Genomic DNA, 10,670 nt, shown 5'->3' with positions numbered 1-10,670 from the left:
ATATATATATATATATATATATATATTACACTCTCTGAGTGGTTGGCGTTAGGAAGGGCATCCAGCTGTAGAAACTCTGCCAAATCAGACTGGAGCCTGGTGTTGCCATCCAGTTTCACCAGTCCTCAGTCAAATCGTCCAACCCATGCTAGCATGGAAAGCGGACATTAAACGATGATGATGATGATGATGATGATATATATACATACACACACACAAATATTCACATACCAACATATTCACACACATACACACACATATATATATATATATATATATATAAATAAACATATGTACATATATATGCACACACACATACTGTATGTGTACAAACAAAAGAGAAATGCATTCAAAACATTACATAGAGTATATATTTGTAGGTGGGCAGTTAGTGACTTGGCATAGTTATTACTCAAAGTTCCATAGACACAAAAACCTGTGTCTATAAGGTGTCCACCATACAGCTGGCATCCGATGAATTAGATACATGCTTTCACACCTTTGAAACTGAATATAGCTGCATAAATCACCAGCTGTTTTCCTATGTGCTGTGGTTGTGTGTGTGTGTGCAATGTATGTGTGTACGTATGTATACATGCATGCATACATCTGGTTGTATGTTATTCCAAAAATTATAAAAAATTTTTTGAAATTAAAACAAGGAAAAACAAACACTAAAAACATCAACACTTTAATATTCCCATATATGTACACCAATAATAAAGCCATATAAAAAAGAATAAAGAATGACTACACTTCATCACAATCAACATTATCATATTCATTAACCATTATCAAAAAGTCCTTTATTTTATGCTAGCATGGCTAGTTGGATCTAAGATATGTATTATTTCTTTTTGTACAATAAAGAATAAAAATTGTGTCATAGAACAACAGGCTATTTTAACCAGATTTCTTATCTTCCTTTAGATGTTGTTCACTAAAGAAGAGCAAAACCAAATATTTTAATTTATCTTCTCGAATAGGAAGACATTTCCATTGACAGTTGTCAATCATTTTTAAATTTACATACACACAACAGTAACTAGTCTATTAAGTGTATATACATTAAGTACAGCATATACATGGGTATTTTAATATGCATATACCTATATATAAATATATGTACACGGTGTATGTGTGTGTGTGTGTATATATATATATATATATATATATATATATATATATATATAGATATATATATACCTATATAAACATGTTCACATATACATTATCATCATTATCGTTTAACGTCCACTTTCCTTGCTGGCATGGGTTGGACGGTTTGACTGAGGACTGGTGAGCCAGAAGGCTGCACCAGGCTCAATCTGATCTGGCAAAGTTTCTACAGCTGGATGCCCTTCCTAATGCCAACCACTCCGAAAGTGTAGTGGGTGCTTTTACATGTCACTGGCACAAGGGCCAGTCAGGCAGTTCTGGCAACGACCATATTCAAAAGGTGCTTTTTACATGCTACCTACACGGGAGCCAGTCCAGCAGCACTGGCAACGACCACGCTCAAATGTTGTTTGTTGTTTGTCATGTGTCACTGGCACATGTGCTGGTAAGGCAATGCTGGTAACAATCATGCTCAAATGGTGCTTTTTACATACCACTGTCACAGGAGCCAATCCTTTGCCCTGGCAATGATCACGCTCGGATGTGCTTTTAATGTTCCAGTGGCACAAGTACCAATCAGGTGGTACTGTCATCGGCCATATCATTGATTTTGATTTCACTTGCCTCAATAGGTCTTCACAAGCGAAGTTTATTGTCCAGTGAATGAGGGGTACTCATAAGTGGGCTAGTTACACCCACTGGCATAGGCAACAGGCTATGGTCTCACTTGGCTTGTCGGGTCTTCTCAAGCACAGCATATCTCCAAAGGTCTCGGTCACTAGTATTTGCCTCGGTAAGGCCCAATGTTCAAAGGTCGTGCTTCACCACCTCATCCCAGGTCTTCCTCTTTCACAGGTTCCCTCAACTACTATGGTGTGACACTTTTTCACACAGCTGTCCGCATTCATTCGCAACACATGACCGTACCAGCACAGTTGTCTCTCTTGCACATCACTGTGATGCTTCTTAGGTCCAACTTTTCTCTCAAGGCACTTACACTTTGTCGTGTATGCATACTGACATTACACATCCAGCGGAGCATACTGGCTTCATTCCTTGCAAGCTTACGCATGTCCTCAGCAGTCATGGCCCATGTTTCACCGCCATGTAGCATGGCTGTTCGTACACATGCATCATATAGTCTACCTTTTACTCTGAGCAAGAGGCCCTTTGTCACCAGCAGAGGTAGGAACTCTCTGAATTTTGCCCAGGCTATTCTTATTCTAGCAGCCACACTTTCAGAGCATCCACCCCTGCAACTGACTTGGTCCCCTAGGTAATGGAAGCTATCAACTACTTGTAGTTTTTCTCCCTGGAATGTGACATAAGCTGTTCTCTGCACATTTTCAGTGTTTATAGCACCTGAGCATTTGCCACATACAAAAACTATCTTCCCAGTTAGCCTTCCTTTGATATTGCTGCACCTCTTATGTGTCCATAGCTTACACTGGGTACAACTTATGGAGTTTATATACATATATAAATATGCATGTATATTATACCTATATAAACATGTATACACAGACACACATATATCCATTCAATGCTGATTAATCACTATTATTCACTGTTACTGCTCTGAGTTTTGGGCTTGTGTGCATAAATTATTGCATACAAGTGTGAAACTGAGTACTGATGGAGTGAACTGTTAACTTCAAATGAATAAACTCATTATGTATTGAGCACCTATTCTTCTATTTCTACACCCAAATGTGTGTGCATGTGTGTGTGTGTGTGTGTGTGCTTTGTTGGCAGCTATAACTAAGGGTGTGATTAAGAGACAGAGTGAAAATATGAGTCTAATTTATGAGTGAGGCAGTGTAAATATGGTGGCAGGGAGGCAAAGGTAATGGAAGAGAGACTGAGAAGTAGCTATACGTTGGACTGGACGGAGACAACATGATGAAAGGAGAAGTAAAGAATGTGCCTGAGAGTAATACATATGAAAAAGGAGTGAAAAGGAAGAGAACAAAGGCAGAAGAGAATGAAAGATAAAAGGATAATAATGCGTGTAGTGATAGTAAGAAAGTGGTGTGTGTGTACATGTAAAATATATGCAAATACATTCACACAGGAATACTCTGATTAAGGAAACATTGCACTCCTGAAAATCTTGTCTTAATTTGGTAGACATCCTATGTATGCATGTATATATGTACTTCTGTATGTATATAATTGTGTTTGTATATGTGTGAAAGTATGAATATGCAGGTTCGTGTTTCCTTGTTTTGACATAGAATGATAGTTGTAAATGAGTGTAACTGTCATACAAGCAGTGTCATTCATTTCTGATATTTTGAGAGAGCTCTCACCTTGGATAAATATTACCTTGCATCGAATCAGATTAGAGTTGGCAACAGGTTGGGCATTTGACCATAGAAAATTTGCTTTGATTCGATTCATGCAAGTGTAGAAAAATAGACCTTAAAATGATGATATATATACATATATGTGTGTTTATGTCCTTTATTTTATACTTGCTTCAGTCGTTAGACTGCAGCCATACTGGGGTACCACCTTGAAGAATTTTTAGTCAAATGAATCAACCCCAGCAATTTTTTTAAAGCCTAGTACTTATTCTATCGGTCTCTTTTGCAAACCATTAAGTTACAGGGACATAAACACACCACTTTTGGTTGTCAAGAGATGGTGGTGGTGGTGGGGGGAAAACACAAACACAAATTCACACACACATATATACATACATATATATATATATATATATATATACAACGGGCTTCTTTCAGTTTCCATTTACCAAATCCACTTGCAAGGTTTTGGTCAGCCTGGGACTATAGTAGAAGACACTTGCCCTAGGTGCTACACAGTGAGAATGAACCCTAAGCCAGGTGGTTGCGAAGCAACCCGTGCTTATACAATATATATATATACTACACACACACACACACACACACACAGTTCTTATTTGTTTTAGCATACTAAAAGGTAAAATAGTCAATATACCATTGGATCAAAAGCACTTAAAACTTAATGAATGTGCCTAGATGGTTAACAAGATTACAAACCCTTACATAAAGGTTTTGTATAACTCACCGAGTGAGATAGTATTCAATCTCACTTGGTGTATGTGTGTGTGTGTTGGTCAAGTTACTACTTAGCTCTGTGTTCTGAGGAGTAAGGTAACTGTGAATGGGAAAATAACAAACTCATTTGTCATAAGTAACAATTTTCCCAGAGATTGATGAACCTACTGTGTGGTGAGTATCCCTCAATGTTCACCCTTTAGCATTTAAACTGGCTATATCCAGCTAGAACATTCTGCTTTATGCTCAGACCAGACAGACCTGGCTCCTCACATGTACCCTACAATGTCATTCTAAAAGTACACAGTAACATGATCAAAATCTCAAAGCTACAAGATAATGCATGATTTATTCAAAACAATGTGATTAAATAAGCACTACCTTTGACAGAATATGAATGCTAAAGGATTAAATTAGAATTTCATACAAGTGACCCATGAATACACATTTTAGTAATTGATCCAAGATGCCAAATGGAAAAAAAAAACACAAAGGAAATTATTTAATTATTTACATTAAAAAAATGAATGTAACAATCACCTTCATCATCATAATTTACAATATTAAGTTTCAAATGTTCATTTTGATGATATTAATGATGATGGTGGTGATAGTGCTAGTTCTTGTAATAATAATGATGATGATTGTGATGACAGGTTTAAATAGAAACTTTACAAGTTCATTCCTTTATCACAGATATTCATTACACAGGAATATTTTCCTTCTTCAAAATGATCCAGCAAGCATATTTCAAATTTTTCTTAACTTTTTTCCCCCCAGAAACTCCTGGGAAGTTTTTAATAATCTCGACAAGAGAAATAAAGAAATTTTTTTTTAAATGAGAGGAGTTGGATGGAATTAGAAATAACTGGCTCTTAGAGACAAGCAAGAAAAAGAAAGTTTCTTTAAAAGAATATTAATCAATATTTTGGCTTTGAACCTTTCCTGAAGCCATGATTGATTAAATGAAATGTCCAAGGTTCAGCCTAGAACTGAAACCCAATAGTTTCTTTTGCTTCACTGTGATTATTATATCAATCTTTCGTTATTGCAATAGAAGATCAGACAATAAAAAGTCAATTGAACCAACTGCAGTGTGTGACTACTGCTGGCATCAGAAGAATGAAACACAAAGTCAACTTCAAAAAGATCTGATCTTGAAAACAGTGAATGAACCTAAATATTAATGCATCAAGTCTGGGGCTTGAACACTCCTGATTTATTTCTCATATTGGAGCTCAATAATAACAACAACAACAATTTCAAATTTTGGCACAGGGCCAGCAATTTTAGTGGAGTGGTATTAGTAAATACTATTGACCTTAGTACTTAACTAGTACTTTATTTTATCAACCTCGAAAGGACAAAACTGACCGAAGCAAGATTTGAACTGAAAATAAAGAGCCAGAATGAAAGCCACAAAGTATTTTTTCTGATGTTCAACTGATTCAGCCAATCTACTGCCCTTAAATAATTATTTTTAACTTTAAGCACAAGGCCAGCTATCTTGAGAGTAGGGGGTTAGTCAATTACATCAACCCCAGTACCTGACTGATGCTTTATTTTATCAATCCCTTAACGATGAAAGCAAAGTCGACCTTGGCAAGAATTGAACTCAGAACTTAGTATACAGTTTATTATATTGACTCCAGGATTTGAATCCTCAGGATAACAGGTAAAATCAACCTCAGAGGAATTTGAACCTAATTTTTTTACCCTGGTTTGAAAGCCTTGTACTTCAAGGGTTGTGGTAATTTTTATATTCCTTTACCAACATCAAATGTCCTAAATTTAGTGAAAATGGTTTCATGATTGAAACTATCTCTCTCTCTTTCTCTTTGAGCAGCTCAAATCATTCTGATTCTTGTTGATTAGGTACAAATCCAATTTTTCTTAAATGGACATATGCAGTTTATTAAACAGACAGCAGTTTATTATTGGTACATATCAAACTCAGTTGGATGAAAGACAAAGTGTTGGCTCTAGCAAGATCTGAACCAACACAAGCAGCACAAAATACAACAAATTATAAGATCTAGTGCTTGACTAACTCATTCAATTTCCTTGCCTTTCTTTATAAATAATAGTGATAAAAATGTATTTGCCCCAAGGGCATCAGAAAAAAAAAACAATAACAAGTCAGATCAAAAGTTTTAACATTGTTCTTTCAACCTTTTAAAAAATTTTGAACATTCAAAACAAATTTCTTTTTAATTTAGAAAACATATATACACTATAAAACAAATACATACATCTTGTAAATATGAGTTATTTATACTGGACAAATAAGAACAATCTGAAAACCCAGACAAGTGTCAACATAAGTCAAATGCATTCTCCCTGAACCAGCTGACAAATAAAACTGAATTATTGAACCTTTCGCTCTTATCAAAGAGACAACTTTCATTCATCATCTTTTATAAAATTTACTTCTTTCTGTTCTCACCTTTGATAAGGGTTCTGTTTACATACAAGCAATCTGAGATCAACCCTTTCAATTTCATCCACTGCACAAGATCTTCCACTCTAGCCAATAGAAGAAAACTGTTTGCTTTGACTTGGCAAAAGAAGTTGGGAACAAAAAAAAAAGTCATCATACTAGTTTCAGTTTCCTTCATGCAAAAGTAACTGGGAAGGCAATCCATAAGCACTGGACATGTTTATGTACAACAGTTTCTTCATTGTGTCACATCCCAGACATATCCAGCTTTTATATTGTCATGCCTATGCAACTTATCTCAAAATGGCAAAGACTGCTATTTCCAGGTAGATTTTCTAAGCCAAGGAATTTTGAAAATTGTCCATAATCTTTAAACAAAAGTGATCTAGAAAATATTGCCAGTTACTTTTGTCAACACCCACAGTAACATCCCAGACCATTGCTGATCATAGAATGCAAAGGTATTAATTTATTTATTTTTAACTTGTGGCACAGCTAGTGTCTGGCAACACTCAAGATAACATGTAACAATCATTGGACTATATTTGATTCAAGAAAAGAACTCAGTCAAAGAAAGCTGCAATGAGGAGGCATGGCTACTAGATGGAAATCAAACCTGCTACAAAAATGTCTGCTGACACCTCAAACCCATCATATACACCTGAAGAAAAACAAAGTTTACCACAAGACCCCTGTATATGTGCCTAATTCAACATTGCAGTTGCTGTCAAGCTGAAAGTGCCTTCCAGACCCAGTGAATGATTATTATCATCAAACAGATGAAAAGTAATATAATCATGTATCAATTATGACACTTTACTACAACCTGGCCACATTCATATTAGGCATGTCTGTCCAGACGAAGATTAATGCAAATCAGATATGAGAATCAAGTTCTGGCAAGAAAATCTCTGATAAATATTTTGACCAAAGCATTGCCCTGAAGGAATTTGAGGAACTGTCAAGGTGCAAGGATCTTGAAATAATAATTGGAGTATTAGGTATAATAATAACACAATAAAAAAAACATTAAAAAGTTATGTCAGAAGTTATTACCCCATATGAAACAGCCAAAAATGCTGTTAGGAATAGCACATATTCTATGTAGGACACTTTCAATTCAATAGCACAACTCAGAAAATACACTAAACATACAACTTACATGGTATATACTGTATTTTAACATGTATAAGGAACCCAAAAAGGTTTTTAAGGGATTAAAATACTATCCACGTGTAAGAAACTCCCATATTTTTTTAACCTAACTTTTGACAAAAAAGGGTTCCTTATACATGTTAATATACAGTAAATATCATTCAATAAAATAACAACCACATAGCACATACTTTACACATCACAATCCAAATAAAATAATACAACACACACACACACACATTCATATGTAATAGACACATCATACTATAACACACAACCTCATACAACCCCAAACTACAACATACACCACTCAAAACTCAAATTCTACACAATTACCAACCAATGATATAACAACCCATTCAGCAAATACTCTAAAGCAGTGGTTCTTCATCATTTTTTTTCCCGTAGAACCCACCTAAGCGGTGAGTGAGGTATCACAACTAAACTAACTTGACATGGATGATAATTTATAAGTTTTACTCAAACAATGGGTTGTATAAACTATTAACAGTGGACAAAAAATTAATAAAGACAAAAGTTGTAAATTTACTTCATACATTCTAAGTTAATGACTTCCTGTGCCTGATGAGATCTATCTAAATTTTCTATATCAAGTTGAGCTACTGTCTAGATTCTTCACAGTTGCTTGGCCTACTACAAATAGCAGCATACTACTTATGGCTCAGTGGTTACAGCGTCGAGTTTACGATCATGAGGTTGTGAGTTTGATTTCTGGCCCGGGTTACATGTTGTGTTCTTGAGCAAGATGCTTTATTTCACATTGCTCCAGTTCACTCAGCTGTAGGAATGAGTTGCGACATCACTGGTGCCAACCTGTATCAGGCTTTGCCTTTTCCTTGGATACCATTGGTGGCATGAAGAAAGGAGACTGACATGCATGGGTGACTGCTGGTCTTCCATAAACAACCTTGCCTGGACTTATGCCTTAGAGGAGAACTTTCTAGGTGCAACCCCACGGTCATTCATGACCGAGAGGGTCTTTACTTATCTTGCACTTTTATTTCAATAATCATTATAATACAATTACTACAATGGGTAAAATTTAGTATGTTAATTATGATACTATACCAACACCTAAAGCCTAACATCCCCTTTGACATGCCCAGTGCCCCCTTGGGGGCACTACCATCCATATTGAGAGCCTCCACTCTAAAGTATTAGCAGAAAGCACAAAAACACATGACAACTCAAACACATATGGAATATAATTCATCACCCAATGAAAACTAAAAACTTGTGTAGCACATAATCTTTACAGCAAACAGGTGAAATATTAAATCAATCTTTCAAAGGTACGAAAAAAAAAATTCAAAATATGATTTAAAAAAATTACCACTCATCAAATAAGTTAGCCAATTGTTATTTATTATTAAACCCACCCTATCTCAACTTAGCTGTTTGTTCATCTCTGTTTTGTTTGCAATTTTGCTTTTTTTTTTTGACACCCACCAAATATTTAAACTTTTAAGAAAAGAAAGTTACACCAACTCGCCTAATAGCGGGCTAAGAATAAAAGAACACGTTGACTGTGAAATCCAAAGCATATCCAGTACATAAAACTCAAGAACGCCAATTATAGAGCCACATAAAACATCGGTAAAATGGTGGCGTCCAAGGAGGAGTCTAGAGAAGCACACAAAAACAGCCCAAGTGTAAGTAAATACAACCAATTTCCTTGAATCTGGTACTTGTTTGGCTATGAATATTGCCAGATAGCAGGCCCGTGTTGCATGACCAGATGGAAAGGAGTACTGGTCTACTTTAGAAGCGGCAACCATGTCCATATAGTTTGCACTGGGTCGTTGTCGTTGAACCAGCCATTTTATAAGACATACCAACAGGACGTCAAATATTAAACCTACAACAGAAAGAAAGACAAACAGTTGTTAAATAAACTCAGCAATATATATATATATATATAAATATAGATAGATAGATGGAAATAAATTTAACCCTTTAGCATTCAGATTACTCTGTCAAATGTATGCCTCTTTATTCACATTGTTTGAATTAATCATGCATTATCCCATAGCTTCGAGATTTTGATGATGTGTTTGTTCATTTTTAGAATGAAATTGTAGGATATGTATGAAAGGCTAGATCTGGCTTTTTTGAATATAAAACAGGTGGACTAATGTGGCCAGATATGACTGGTTTAAATGTTATAAGGCTAAACATAGTTTTGTCATGTTTTTATGTGTATGAGTGCATGTTTTATATACACACATACACAGAGATATTTCAAAAGTGAATAGACATCATCATTTTTGGAAGATATATTTCTAGAAACACACACACACAGGAGAAGTTGGAGGGTGAGAGAAAACAAAAGGGAAAGAGATGCATAAAATATCCAGAATTTAGTCACCATAGCTTAGGTTAGCAATTCCCAAAACTTATTTTGTCAAGGAACCTGTTATACAATCTCCCAAAAACCGTAATCCATATTTCTATTTTTAAAGACCCCCTAGACACTAACGTTAATAAGGCATTAAATAAAATGAGAATTATGTTTGGAAGAGAATTTATTCTCGTTATGAAAACAAAAACAATTTTGAAAAAATATTTTCATAATATTCTGTTTAATGTCACCGTATCACACCTGTCCCCGCCTTTTTTAAAGGATCTCTGGAGTTCTTCAGAGCCCAGTTTTAAAACTCTGCCTTAAGTTACCCATACTGTTTGTCCCCAATTGGATCTTGCTAAATTTCTTCAAAGCACTAGTAGTATTTCAAATTGTCACCAGATTATTTTCAAGGTATGTAGTTAAGATGTAGTTTTGCATGCTGATGACGAAAATTGCATTCATTTGTTTTTTGGGTTTTTTTTTTTCCATAAATTAATATAGAGGTTACAAGTATTTAAAGTGAGGTGATTTTTGTCAGTCAGTA

The sequence above is a fragment of the Octopus bimaculoides genome, chromosome 8, assembly GCF_001194135.2.
Source record: "Octopus bimaculoides isolate UCB-OBI-ISO-001 chromosome 8, ASM119413v2, whole genome shotgun sequence".
In the NCBI taxonomy this organism is placed as follows: Eukaryota; Metazoa; Mollusca; class Cephalopoda; order Octopoda; family Octopodidae; genus Octopus; species Octopus bimaculoides.
Note: the sequence above shows the minus strand (reverse complement) of the source record.